Consider the following 13,998-nt stretch of genomic DNA (forward strand, 5'->3'; position numbering starts at 1 on the left):
TAAGGAGGTGATTATCCCCTTGTATAAGGCAATGGTCAGGCCATACCTTGAGTACTGTATACAGGTCTGGTGACCTCATTTTAAGAAGGATATAGAGCTGTTGGAACAAGTACAGAGAAGGGCAACAAAATTAGTGACTGGAACAAAGGGTTGCTCTTACAAATTTTACGAAGAATGTAGAACTTCTGGAATGGATACAGAGGATGGCAACAAGATTGGTGAGGGGAACAAGGGTTGCTGTTATCAATAAAGGCTTAAGTACTTCAAATTGCAGCATCTTTAGACTAGGCACCTCCAAGGTGATCTGATTGAGGTGTATAAGGCCTTCGGTGGTTTCTGCACAAGTTTAAATTTTGCAAATTACTGTGTCTGGAAACAAGGCACCTGATCTGATTGAGACGAGGTGATCTGATTGAGGTGTATAATGCCTTGAATGTTTGAGCATGCTCAGTGCTGATGGAATTCTTCCTCTTGCTCAGAATAATCATCTCAGAGGGCATAAATTCAAATTGAGGAAAGACAGATGTAGGATAGATGTGCAGATGTTTGCCTTTAGCCAGCAGGTAGTTGGTTGGTAGAACAGACTTCCATCCTTTCTTGTGGAAGTTGATAGCCTAAATAAATTTAAGGCTGAGCTGGACAGGTATTTGGAACGAATGGAGGGGTGAAATGGGAACTTTTTTTTTTTTTGGATGATGCCGCATAACCTTGCTTTTTTGCATCATATGCCTCTACTAATGCTAATATTACAATGCTACAAGTTTTAGTTGAGGCATTATCATTAAACTACACTTTGTAGATAAAGGATTGTGTTACCACATATACAGAAAGAAAATACCTACACATTTTTTGGAATTCAAATTAATCTAAATGATGTTGCTGAAGAAAAGAGAAAAATGCTGGAATGAATGGCTAAACATCTGGAAAACAAGGTGAGATACCTCCAACACTGAACTTGATACTAGACATTTCATCATTAAGGTCACTTTCATAACTAAAAAAAAAAAAAAAAAAAAAAAAGAAATTCCATATGAGTCTTCAGACCTCATTCCTGATTTCTGTACATGGGTTTATTAATGTCAGACTTTTTCAGTAAGGCCTTAAAACTCTAATTTCTGTATTTTTGAAAGCAAGAAGGATTAAAGATGTATCCTATTTCATTGTGGGGATCACTATAAGCTTTTTTTTTTTTTTTTTTTCTTCATTAAACAACTTCACCTAGAAACAAACAAACATTTTCTTGTTGGCTGTAACTCATTTGCAGGACTTTGCATCTAAAGTCTTCTCCCATCAAAGATCACTTCAATTAATTGATACAAATGTTTCTAACTTGTTTAGTTACTTTCAATTTACAGATCAGAGTGCTATTACTTTCTTGGATTACACTTTGCATGGATATTTCTGAACTCTAATTGTGGTAATAACTATAACTGAGTTGTAGTTATTAACTCACTCAGTTGTATTTATCCCTGGAGCAGACTTTTGAGACTCTTGACTTAATAGCTTTACTGGCAGTAAAGTGGCTAGAAAGAACACAATAAAATACACACTGAAAAAAACATAGCACCACAAATTTCTGGATATTTTACAGAGTTTTTAACCACACAGAATTATGTTGAGTTGAAATGATGTTCAGGAGCCACATTATATAAGGCACAGCACATGTCCACATTTCTTTCGCATTCACATGAAACAAAAAGGTGTATCTACTATTATTAACATTCTACAAACTACCTATCATGTATTTGATGCTATAAACTGCAAGGGTTAACTTAACTTCCTTTACCATGCCATCTTCATTTGACACGGTTTGTTCAACAGTGTTATTTCACCTGTTGAAACAAAATTATGCAATACAAAATAATCTGCTCTTTTTCATACAGGAATCCTACCTCCACAGAACCCTTCTTTTACAGACAAATGAGAACTCTTAATAAAAGATACTATCTTTTAATAAGAGACACTATCATGGTGGTACCAACAGCAAATTCTAAATGGGAAGCATTCAAGGAATTAATCTTGAAAGCTACTAGGCTTTTCATGTCAACTAAGAAATATTGTTCAAGATTTAGGCCTAAATGGATGTCAGATGAACTAAGGAGACTCATAGCAGAGAAGAAAAATGTACGGGATGCACATAAATTATCAGGTAACACAGAAGCCTGTGGTAGATATAAGCTACTCTGTAATCAAGTCACAAAGGAGATTAGGCAAGCAAAGACTTAAGAGACATCTCTGGCAAAGAAAAACAGCACAGACTTCTTTACTTATGTAAACTCTAGAAGGAATGGGATGAATCAGTTTTGGTCCATTTGATATCGATGAATTGACTGTTGGTGATCCTGCTCGGGTAGCTGACAAACTGAATGAGTATTAAACAAGTATTAGTTATATTAAAGGAGGCAGCAAAGGAGGTAAGCAACCCATTAGCCATAATTATGAAAGCATCCTTGGACTCACGGGAGGTTCTCATGGACTGGAGATGTGAAAATGTATTCACAAAGGATGATATGAGTAATTATGACCTGTTAGTTTAACTTCTGTTCGTGGGAAATTAATGGAGTCGCTGGACTGTGTATATATTAAGTGCAATAGCATCATTAATACACAGCCATTTCTGAATAAACAGAATATTTATAAGGCGGCATCGTTTTAAGTTATATCTCATATTGTGAATACCTTCACAACGAGTTGCCATGATATTGTACTACTTCGAATAAGTAACGCTTCACCTAAGGAGAAGACTAATGTTACTTATTCTCAGATAGGTACCACCACCCAGATGGCACCGTTTCAGGGCTATTTGGCCCTTCTTCGGTGGGTGGGTAGGTGCCCAAGTGATGCAATGATGGCAAAACAGTTAGGAAGTAAAACTCCACAATATGAGAGATGCCTGATGTGTATGATGTATTTAGACTAAGATGCATTTAGGGCTAAAGCCTCAAGCTTGTTGTGAAGGTATTCACAATATGAGATATAACTTAAAATGATGCCGCCTTATAAATATTCTGTTTATTCAAAAATGGCTGTGTATTAATGATGCTATTGCACTTAATATATACATAGTCCAAATTTTCTCGCAGCTTGAGGCCTTTAGCCCTAAATGCATCTTAGTCTGGAGTCACTGGTTAAAGAAGCATTGCAGGATCATATAGACAGACTGCAGTTATAGTTCAGACACAGCATGGGTTAGTTAAGGAGAAGTTTTGTTTGACCAGTTTGATTTGATATTATGATGTGGTCACAAAGGAATTGGATACAAAAAAAGAATTTTGATATCATATACTTGGACTTTGGGAAAGCTTTTGATACTGTTTCACATGGTAGACTACTGTACAAATTGAAGCAATATGGCATTAAGGACAAGTTGCTGCTATGGATAAAGGGATGGTTGAGTGGGAGAAGACAGTGTTAATCAATGGACACTGCTCTTTGTGGACTAATATTATTGGTGAATTCCGCCAGGGTTTGTTGTTGGGCCTATTGTTTTCTATATCTTCTTCATCAATGATATTGATTGATGAAGGGATATCAGGCTTAATGTTCAAGTTTGCAAAGAATACAAATGTTGGCAGCATTGTTAATGACAGTATGCTACTGCAGCAGGATCTAGAAAAGTTTGGCCAATGGGCTGAGAAGTGGTAACTGAAGTATAATATTGACAATTGCAAAGTACTGCACATGGTTAGCAATACCCCCAGAGTGATGTACCAATGTGCAGTACAACACTCAGGGGTCGTTAAGAATGAAAAAGACCTGGTGTAATTGTACAGTCAGACATTAAGTTTTCTGAGTATTGCAGATAGGCTACCTGAGTAGCTCATGGGGTCATGTCAATGATATACAGCAGGAGTGGCCAACTTAATATGTGATGTGATCTACTTTTTTCCTTCAAAATGCGCCGCTATCTACCATTTCAAAAATTTCATTGCACAAGGTGTACAAAATCAAGGGATGACTATATATTTAAAATTCGTTGTGATCGACCAAAATTAAATCTGCGATCGACTCATTGGCCATCCCTGATATACAGGAACTTTGCTAGCAGGGATAAGGGGGTGATTATCCATCTGTATAAGGCAATGGTCAGGCCACAACTTTAATGTTGTACACAGATCTGAATACCTCATTTTAGGAAGAATGTAGAGCTGTGGAATGGATACAGAGGAGGGCAACAAGATTGGTGAGGGGAACAAGGGTTGCTGTTATCAGTAAAGGCTTAAATACTTCAAATTGCAGCATCTTTAGACTGGACACCTTCAAGGTGATCTGATTGAGGTGTACAAAGCCTTCGGTGGTTTCAGCAAGCTCAGTGTTGATGGGATTAGGATTGGCAGAGGCATATGACGCAAGAAAGCAAGACAGCATCAGCCAAAAAAAACCAAAAAAAAAACTCCTTGTTTCACCCATCCATTCACTGCAAAAGTTTGTCTAGTTCAACCTTGAATTTATTTAAGCTGTCAACTTCTACGACAGCAGATGGAAGTTTGTTTCAGCAATCAACCACCCATTAAAATTGGCTAAAGGCAAATTTCTGCATATCTATTCTACAACTGTCTTTCCTCAATTTGAATTTATGTCCTCATGTGTGGAATCTGAGCAAGAGGAAGAATCCCATCAACAGTGAGCTTGCTCAAACTTGTATAGTAATCTTCCATGTACAACAATATCAAAAGCTTTCCTGAAATTCAAGTATATGATATCAAAATTATTTTTTTCAAATTAGTCAGACAAGACTTTCCCCTTGACTAACCCATGCTTTGTCTGAACTATAACTGCAGTGTTTCTTTAACCAATTACTCCATTATTTTCCCCACAACAGAAGCTGGCAGGTCTGTAATTACTCATGTCACCCTTTGAATCTCCCCCTTTGTGAATTGGGGATACATTTGCACATCTTCAGTCTGTGGATGCTCTCATAATTATGGCTAAAGGTTTGCTTTGATAACCCAATAATATCTGTCTTTGATATCTTGACCAGCACTTCAAATTCAAAGGTTTGCAGGGTAGTTAATGACAGTCGTCAGGGTGAGCTTCTGTTAAAAAATCCAGGAAAATTGGTACAGTTGGTTGAGCAATGGTAGTTGAAGTTTAACATTGATAAATGCAAGGTACTGCATATATGTACCGGTGTAACTTATCATTTGTGTGGTACTACACTCAGGGTAGTGGAAAATGATAAAGACCTGGAGGTAATGTGTAGTCAGACATGAAATTCTCTGATCAGTGTCAACATGCTGCCAAGACAGCTCATGCGTGGTTTTGTCAGTAATATACAAAAACTTTATCAGGGATAAGGAGGTGTTATCCCTTTGTATAAGGCCATGGTTAGGTCTATTCTTGAGTACTATATACAGGTCTGGAGGCTTTGCTTTAGGAAGGATGTAGATCTGCTGGAACAGATGCTGAGAAAGGCAACCAGACTAGTGAAGGGAACAGAAGGGTGCTCTTTCATGGAAAAGCTTCAGTTCTGCAAATTGCAACTTCTCGAGACCAGGCATCTGCTGAGAGATTTGACTGAGGCATTTAAAGCTTTGAATGGATTTTAATGGCATTCTTCCAATTTCTGAGACTACACACACACACATGAGGGGACATAAATTCAAGTTGAGCGACCTTTGCAGGATCGATACGCAGAAGTTTGCCTTCAGCCAGCAGGTGGTTGATTGTTGGAACAGGCTTCCATCTGTTGTATGGATGGGTGAACTGTGTGTTGTTTTTTTGTTTCTTTGCTGATACTATATAAGCCTGCTTTCTTGCATTATTTGGCATTTTCTGCTACTACAGTATAAAATTAAAATAAAGAGCAGAACTAAATGAACTAAAAAGTAGGTGGAGGATCTTAATACACCACTATGTGAAATGCAAAAAAAAATGACTTAAAATTAAATGACTTAATTGTGTACATTGCTGGAAAGTTTGATTATTATAGCTGAACTATGCAAATTTGAAAAAATATGTTGTAACCATAATTAAAATGCCAAAATTTATATGGAAATTTTTCTTAACTGACTTAATTGTGATGTAAATAGCTGAGTTGTTATTTTTGATGATGCATGTGTACTCGGGACAAATTCTTGTGGGTGCTCCCATAGCAGTGAATTTTCTGAATTCAGGTGGGCTACGTGTAATGTTTTTATGGTGGTTGTGTTGTGTGGAGAGTGTGAAATTTATGGTGGTTGTGTGCTATGGAGTGTGTGAAAATTTAAGTTTCATAAAATTTAATACTTTTTTACACAACTTTAAATATTAATTTGTACTTGATTGTCTAATTTTAGAGTGAAATGATGGTCAGTAATCAAATCAGAATTATGAAAAAATATTGTTACTTTTTTAATATTTAGTAATATTTTCAGTCTCTCTATTTATATGATTTAGTTTCATCGATTTGTAGATCAAAATTCCTGAGAATTTATTCAGTTTTGGTTTTTTGTACACCCAGTTTCGATCGATTCATACTAACAGATATGAATTTTTATTCTGATTTTCACAAGTTTTCACAAGCTGTTTTCTTGTAATCATATACTGTACTATAAATTGTTTACAGTTACTGGGAAACACAAATAACTTAGGGCAACACTTATTGGGAGAGTTCTAAAAATTTGTGCATAAATGGACACATTATCTGAAATGACCTTGAAACATGTGCAGTGTTTGAAGGGATTAAATAGTCCTTGACTTGGACTTTATGTGAATATGTCCACCAAAATGCAACTCCAGTTAGCTGTTTTTCATCAACAGCATTTTCCCTGTCATTTTACAAGTTATGGTATTATTTCTACAATATGCCACTTTATTTATTAATGAGCATGTTAAGTGCAGTTAAAAATGATCTAATTGTGATTTTGAAATTGCCTTAAAAGTAAATTTTTAATGCATACTTATTCTGTTTAGTAAAATTCTTGTGCATGCTTTAATTTTGCAACCCAAGCTATGAAGGATTATTTTGTGCAGTTCTCAGTTATTAAGTTTTGACCACCCATGTAATAAAGCAATAAGCTGAAGTAGAATTATTATATTTTTTTGTATTAGTTAAATTTTAAATGTACTGAACTTTACAGCAGTATGGTCCCAAAATCCCTGTTCGCTGTATGATCAAATCGCTTTATGATGGACTCTCCATAATAAATTACCTTTCACTATACAGGGTGTTTCAGTTAAACGTTTCAGAACTTCTAAGAGGGGTAGGGTACATCCTGACAACTCGAAATCATATAGCAATGTGGGGTCGGAAATGCTTTCCTGAAGCGGTGTTGTACACAGAAACACCATAAAGAAAAAGAGACCGTAAGTGAGAAATCGTTTTAATAATACATGAAAAGAAGCAAAAGGTACATGGATTAAAGTAAGTGTTCGAAGTTTCTTCCACGGGCTACAATGCACGCCTCACATCTCCGACGCATGGACATCCGAACATTCTGAATACTCCAGGCGAATTTCGAATTTCTTCGGCAGCTACTGCGATTCTTGCAACCAGCTCCTCAGCATTGTCAACAGGGGTGTCATAAACTAGCGATTTCATATGACCCCAGAAATAAAAATCAAGACATGATAGGCCGGGTGACCGAGCAGGCCAACGCACGGGACCACCACGTCCGATCCACTGTTGACCAAATGTGACATCCAGGTAGTTACGAACATCTCCGCTATAATGGGCAGGGGCTCCATCGTGTTGGAACCACATTGTCTGTTGCGTCGATGCAGAAATCTGTTCATCTCTCAAAAGTTGTGGCAATACTTGTTGCAGAAAGATCAAGTAGATAGGTCCGGCTAGACGACACGGTAACAGGTAAGGTCCGATGAGGTGATCTCCCATAATCCCGGCCCATACATTGACCAAAAATCGAATCTGTGCTGCACGACGTCGTATTGCATGCGGGTTCTCGACCGCCCAGATATGGTCGTTATGCGTGTTGAAAATTCCTTCCCTTGTGAAGGAATTTTCACGGTCATATGAAATCGCTAGTTTATGACACCCCTGTTGACAATGCTGAGGAGCTGGTTGTAAGAATCGCAGTAGCTGCCGAAGAAATTTGAAATTCGCCTGGAGTATTCCAGAATGTTCGGATGTCCGTGCGTCGGAGATGTGAGGCGTGCATTGTAGCCCGTGGAAGAAACTTCGAACACTTACTTTAATCCATGTACCTTTTGCTTCTTTTCGTATATTATTAAAACAATTTCTCACTTACGGTCTCTTTTCTTTATGGTGCTTCTGTGTACAACACCGCTTCAGGAAAGCATTTCCGACCCCATATTGCTATATGATTTCGAGTTGTCAGGATGTACCCTACCCCTCTTAGAAGTTCTGAAACGTTTAACTGAAACACCCTGTATGATATTTAGTAAGCACTGGTCATTGTGATCATGTTTGTGAATCAAATTTTAATGCCCTTAATCGGCAATTGTAATAAGCAAAAATAGGTGGAATATTATTCACAGGCTAGAAAAGTAAAACTATAAAGCAAAAATGTGCATTTTTATTACCTTATCAATTAACAAAATTGAATGATACATGAAAATTGGATGAATATTTTCCACAGATTAACAAAATAAAAATAAATTTACACTGATATACATAGCTTAATTAATACTGTAATATATACTTATAACTAATTGATATTTTCTTATTCATTGATACATATACAGGCATACCTCGAATAACGAATTGGATGCGTTCCACGAAATTACTTCGTTAAGCGAAACTTCGTTTTCAGAGGTAAAAATACTATGGCCAGAATAGGGATACGTTCCTACGTAAAGAAAATGAAAAGCTTTTTTTTCGAACAAAGAAAAGTTTTATTAAATAAACAGTCAACTTACATACAAAGTGAAATCACATTTTAAAATAAGAGTCTAAAGTTGTTGTTTATGCTCTTTTTCTCTTTCATTTAACAATTGCCTATACGGAGTTATTGCATTTAACACTGATCGCTTAATTATAACACTTCATCCTAAATCAGGATCATTTTCACTAAAAAAATTTAAAACGTTTTCAATGTCATTTAAGCACCTTTTTAAATCTTTGGTTGTTAACACTTTTTCGGCAGGAACTTCTTTAACCTCGTCTTCATTATCTTTGTCTTCGTTGCTAACAAGGTTTTCTAAATCTTCCACTGAAAAACCATCATCTTCTGCATTCAATAAATTTCTAACATCCTCTTCATCGACATTTTCGAAACCTATTGATTGAGCCATCTGGATAACTTCATTTTTAATTTCTTGGATGTTATTTTCTTCTTCTAGTACAACTTCTGGCCATATTTTGCGCCAAACTCCATTTAAGTATTTCTTAGAGATTTCTTTCCAAGAACTATCAATGGTTTCAATTGCGTTTTTAATGGTGTAGTTTTTCCAAAAAGTTTTAACTGTCATTTCCTCTTTATCCTCTAGTTCAGTTAAACTGCTTAATGTTCGACGCAGATAATAAGCTTTAAATGATGCTATTACTCCCTGATCCAATGGTTGAATCAGGGAAGTTGTGTTTGCTGGAAGAAACACAACTTTGACAGGAATGCATGTGTCCAACGTGTTAAGATCAGTAGGATGTCCCGGAGCATTGTCTAACAACAAAAGAGCTTTTTCTTCAAAGTTGTTTTTTTTTTGACAATACCGTTTTACTTCAGGACAAAAGTGGTTAACAAACCAATCAGTAAATAACTCCTTGGTAACCCACGCTTTTCTATTTGCTTTCCATATTACAGGTAAATTCATTTTTATGTTACCTTTTAATGCCCTCAGATTTTCTGAATGGTAAACTAATAACAATTTTAATTTATAATCGCCAGAGGCATTTGATCCAAAGAGTAACGTTAAACGGTCTTTGGCTGCTTTGAACCCAGCAGCTGATTTTTCTTCAATAGAAATGAAGCTTTTTGTTCGTGGCCGTTTCCAGAACAAACTGCTTTCGTCAACATTGAACACTAAATTTGGAAAATTTTGACGTTCAATGATTTCCTTTAGTTTTTCTGGAAACTTATTTGCAGCTTCTCCTGTTAATTTTACACTATGAATCCTGACCCGTTTTTTAAATTTCTCGAACCAACCACGAGAAGCTCCAAAGGTTTCCGTAATTTCTTCAGTTTGTTTAGATTTCAGGTGATTGAACTGGAATATATTTTTTTTTATGTTAAATGGGGCTTGAAATTGCCGACTTCGTTATATCGAAGCTTCGTTATCAGAGGTAACGTTAACCGAGGTATGCCTGTATATATTTTTTTGTGTAAAATTTAAAACAGTACAAAAGATAAGCAATCAATAACAAAGATTGCTTAAAAAATAGGAAGGAAGAGAAGATTCTGACAGTTTATTTATGCTTTTTATGTGATTGAGGATTTCATGGAAGAGGAGACATTTCACCATAATGAATTCCAGCTATCGGTATTATCACAAATGCAATAAGATCGAGTTTACTACGCATTTATAATAGATACGATTATAATAAACATTGAAAGGGTAGGGCATTTTAATGATTTGAATTAATTTATTTTGAAATTTAATTGTATAAAGTGGCTAATTCTCCTAATGCCCTTGTAGGTTCACAGTTATTAGTAGTAGTGGCATGTGATGCAAGAAAGCAAGTGTATGAGCTTATGCCAAAAAAAAAAAAAAAAAAAAACACACTATTCCCTCCAAATGCCTGTCCAGTTCCTCCTTAAATTTATTTACCCTATCAACGTCCACAACAACAGATGGAAGTTTGTTCCAGCAATTAACCACCCGCTGGCTAAAGGCAAATTTCCGCACATCTATTCTACATCTGTCTTTTCTTAATTTGAATTTATGCCTCCTCAGGTTCATAATCTCAACAAGTGGAAGGATCCCATCAGAATTTAGCATGCTCAACCCATTCAAGGCCTTATACACCTCAATCAGATCACTGTGCAGGTGCCTAGTCTCCAGCCACTGCAATTTGCAGAACTTAAGCCTCTCTTGGTGAAAGGATCCCTTCATTCCACTCACCAATCTTGTTGCCCTTCTCTGTACACGCTCAAGCAAATCTACATCCTTCCTAAAATGAGGCCTCCAGACCTGTACGCAGTGCTCAAGGCGTGGCCTGACCATTGCGTTATACAGACGGACAATCACCTCTTTTTCCCTGCTAGCAAAATTCCTATATATCATTAACAAAACCCTATGACCTGCCCTGGCAGCCTGTCTGCATTGCTCAGAAAACTTCATATCTGACTGCACAATTACTCCCAGGTTTTTTAATTTCTACCACATTAAGTGTAGTACCACACAGTTGGTACATTTCTCTGGGGTTACTTCTACCCATATGCAGTACTTTGCATTTGTCAAGGTTAAACTTCAGTTGCCACTTCTTAGCCCATCTGCCCAAATTATCTAGATCCTGTTGCAGTAGCGCACTGCCATTACTGTCATTAACAACCCTGCCAACCTTTGTATTATCTGCAAACTTCGACACTAAGCCTGATATACCTTCATCAATATCATTGATAAATATACAAAACAGAGGACCCGACACTGAACCCTATGGGACTCCACTAATAACATTAGGCCATGAAGAGCAACATCCACTTGTCCCACTCAACCATCCTTTTATCCAATGTGGCAACTTACCCTTAATACCATTCTGCTCCAATTTGTACAATAGTCTTTCATGCGCAACAGTGTCAAAAGCTTTCCTGAAATCCAAATATATGATATCAAAATAATTTTTTGCAAAATTAGGTTTGCTGTCCTCCCCACACAGGGTGGAAAAGACCTGAGTTCGAGTCCCGTCGATGATGTGAGGAATTTTTATGGGCCTGTTTCACAACGTGACTGAGTTGTGAAACAGGATGATTTTTAGCATGATTTTTTTCTCCCGGAAACTTGGGATTTTCATCCAGCAAACAGAAAATTGACTTCAGAACATATGCAATTTACAGACAATATACAAGGAGCAATATGGCCTTAATCTCTGATGCTCCTAAATTCTGCTAACCAGTGATAGATAATGTTAACTGGTGCCTGCTTACACCGATGAGCCAAAACATTACAAGAAGTGAGTCGTTATTCAAATTGAAGCAACTGCAGGTAAACTACAGCACATGTGCGGGTTAGGACATGGTATAAAAAACACCTGATACTGAGCTCCATTAATTAGTGTTACATCTTGTTCTTCAGATGGGAAAGGCAGCGGACTTAAGTGAGTTTGAAAAAGGCCAAATTGTAATAGCCAGATGACTGGGTCATAGCATATCCGAAATGGCATGGCTGGTGGGATGCTCACAGTCAGCCATGGTTAGTACTTACTGAAAGTGGTCTAAGGAGGGGGAACCCACGAACCGCCAACGAGGTGTTAGATGACCGTGGCTCATTGATGTTCGAGGTGTGCGAAGGCTCTCTTGGTTGGTACATGGCAACAGAAGGGGGGGTGCAACTTGCCAATAATTGGAATGCTGGTGACGGGAGTAATGTCACAACACACAGTACATCGAACCCTGCTGAAAATGGGACTGCGTGGCCACAGGCCGCTCCTAGTGCCCATGCTAACCAAAGTTCACTGGCAACAGAGCCTACAATGGACACGCGAGCATCGAAATTGGACATTGAGTCATTGGAAGAAGGTCATCTGGTCCGTTGAATCACATTTCCTGTTGCACCATATGGACGGCTGGGTATGTGTGCATTGTTTACCTGGGGAAGTGATTGCTCCTGGATGCACTGTGGGATGAAACCAAGCCGGTGGCAGTGGTATCATGCTTTGGGCGATGTTCTGTTGGGATACTGTGGGTCTAGTCATCCATGTGCCAGGCACTCTGACGTCTACCACCTACTTAAACATCATTGCTGACCAGGTATACCCCCCTTCTTGGCAATGATCTTCTCCTCTGGCGGTGCCATCTTTCAGTAGGATAATGTGCCATGCCACACTACCCAGATTGTTCAAGACTGGTTCGTGGAATATGAGGAAGACCCACGTATTGCCCTGGACATCAATCCCATCTAGCATCTGTTTGTGTTGGAACAGCAACTCCGGTCTGCGGCATCTCAACCTTACAGGAGTTAAAGGATCTGCTAGTTACATGTTGGTACCAGATACCACAAGACACATTTAGAAATCTTGTAGCGTCTATGCCTTGCTGGGTACGAGCTGTTTTGACTGCACGTGGAGGACCAACATCATAGTAGGTAGGTGGTCATAATGTTTTGGCTCATCAGTGTATTTCACTTTACAATGTTCTTGCAATTGTCCTCAACTGGACCACATGGTCATTTCTCTCACCAGTAGCAGTGTCTGAAATTGTTGGCTTTGTGTTTTGTTTTTGCATCCTTTAGTTGAAGTGATTTTTTTTTTTTGTGTTGTGTTATTTGACATAAATTTATATAAAAATAATACAATTTCTATTATAAAAATGACCTTTTAGAGAGATAAATAACTTAGTTATATAGCTAAATTTCCAACTTCTGAGGTCTTGAAACTAATTAACAAAAAAAAATGTTATTGGGTTCACATTACGATATTTTCACAATACAATGGCCTCTGGAACTGATTAATATTGTAAAGTGGGGGGTCCACTGTAGTTAGATTTCAGAAACACTTTTGATAGTGTTGTGCTTGAAAGACTGCTATACAGGTTGGATAAATGTGGCATTAGAGCCAAGTTATTGCTATGTAAAAAGGTTGAGTGGTAGAAGGAAATGAGTGGTTATTAATGGGCACTGCTCTCCTTTAACTAATATTATTAGTTGAGTCCCTCAGGGTCCTTTGTTTTCCATATGTATTAACAATATTGACGGAAACATCAAATTAGCCAGATACTTCAGAAGTGGCAATAGAAGCTTAACATTGACAAATGCAGGGTACTTCTTATGGGTAGCAGTAATCTCAGATTAACTTCCCAACTGTGTAGTACCACTTTCAAGGTAGTGGAGAATGAACAAGATCTAGGGCTAATTTGTGAAGATATGAAGGTCTCTGACCAGTGCAAACAGGCTGCCAGGATAACCCATGGGATTTTGTTAATGATATACAGGAATTTTACCAATAAC

General features: G+C 37.6%; 1 protein-coding gene across 1 annotated transcript in view; it reads left to right on the top strand.

Moving 5' to 3' along the window:
• Nucleotides 1-13,998, top strand: part of Blos1 (biogenesis of lysosome-related organelles complex 1 subunit 1) — a 141,871-nt gene that overhangs the window by 32,795 nt on the left and 95,078 nt on the right. The gene's annotated exons all lie outside the window — the stretch shown is intronic.

The sequence above is a fragment of the Mastigoproctus giganteus genome, chromosome 1 (assembly GCF_048544385.1).
Source record: "Mastigoproctus giganteus isolate SK-2022 chromosome 1, ASM4854438v1, whole genome shotgun sequence".
In the NCBI taxonomy this organism is placed as follows: domain Eukaryota; kingdom Metazoa; phylum Arthropoda; class Arachnida; order Uropygi; family Thelyphonidae; genus Mastigoproctus; species Mastigoproctus giganteus.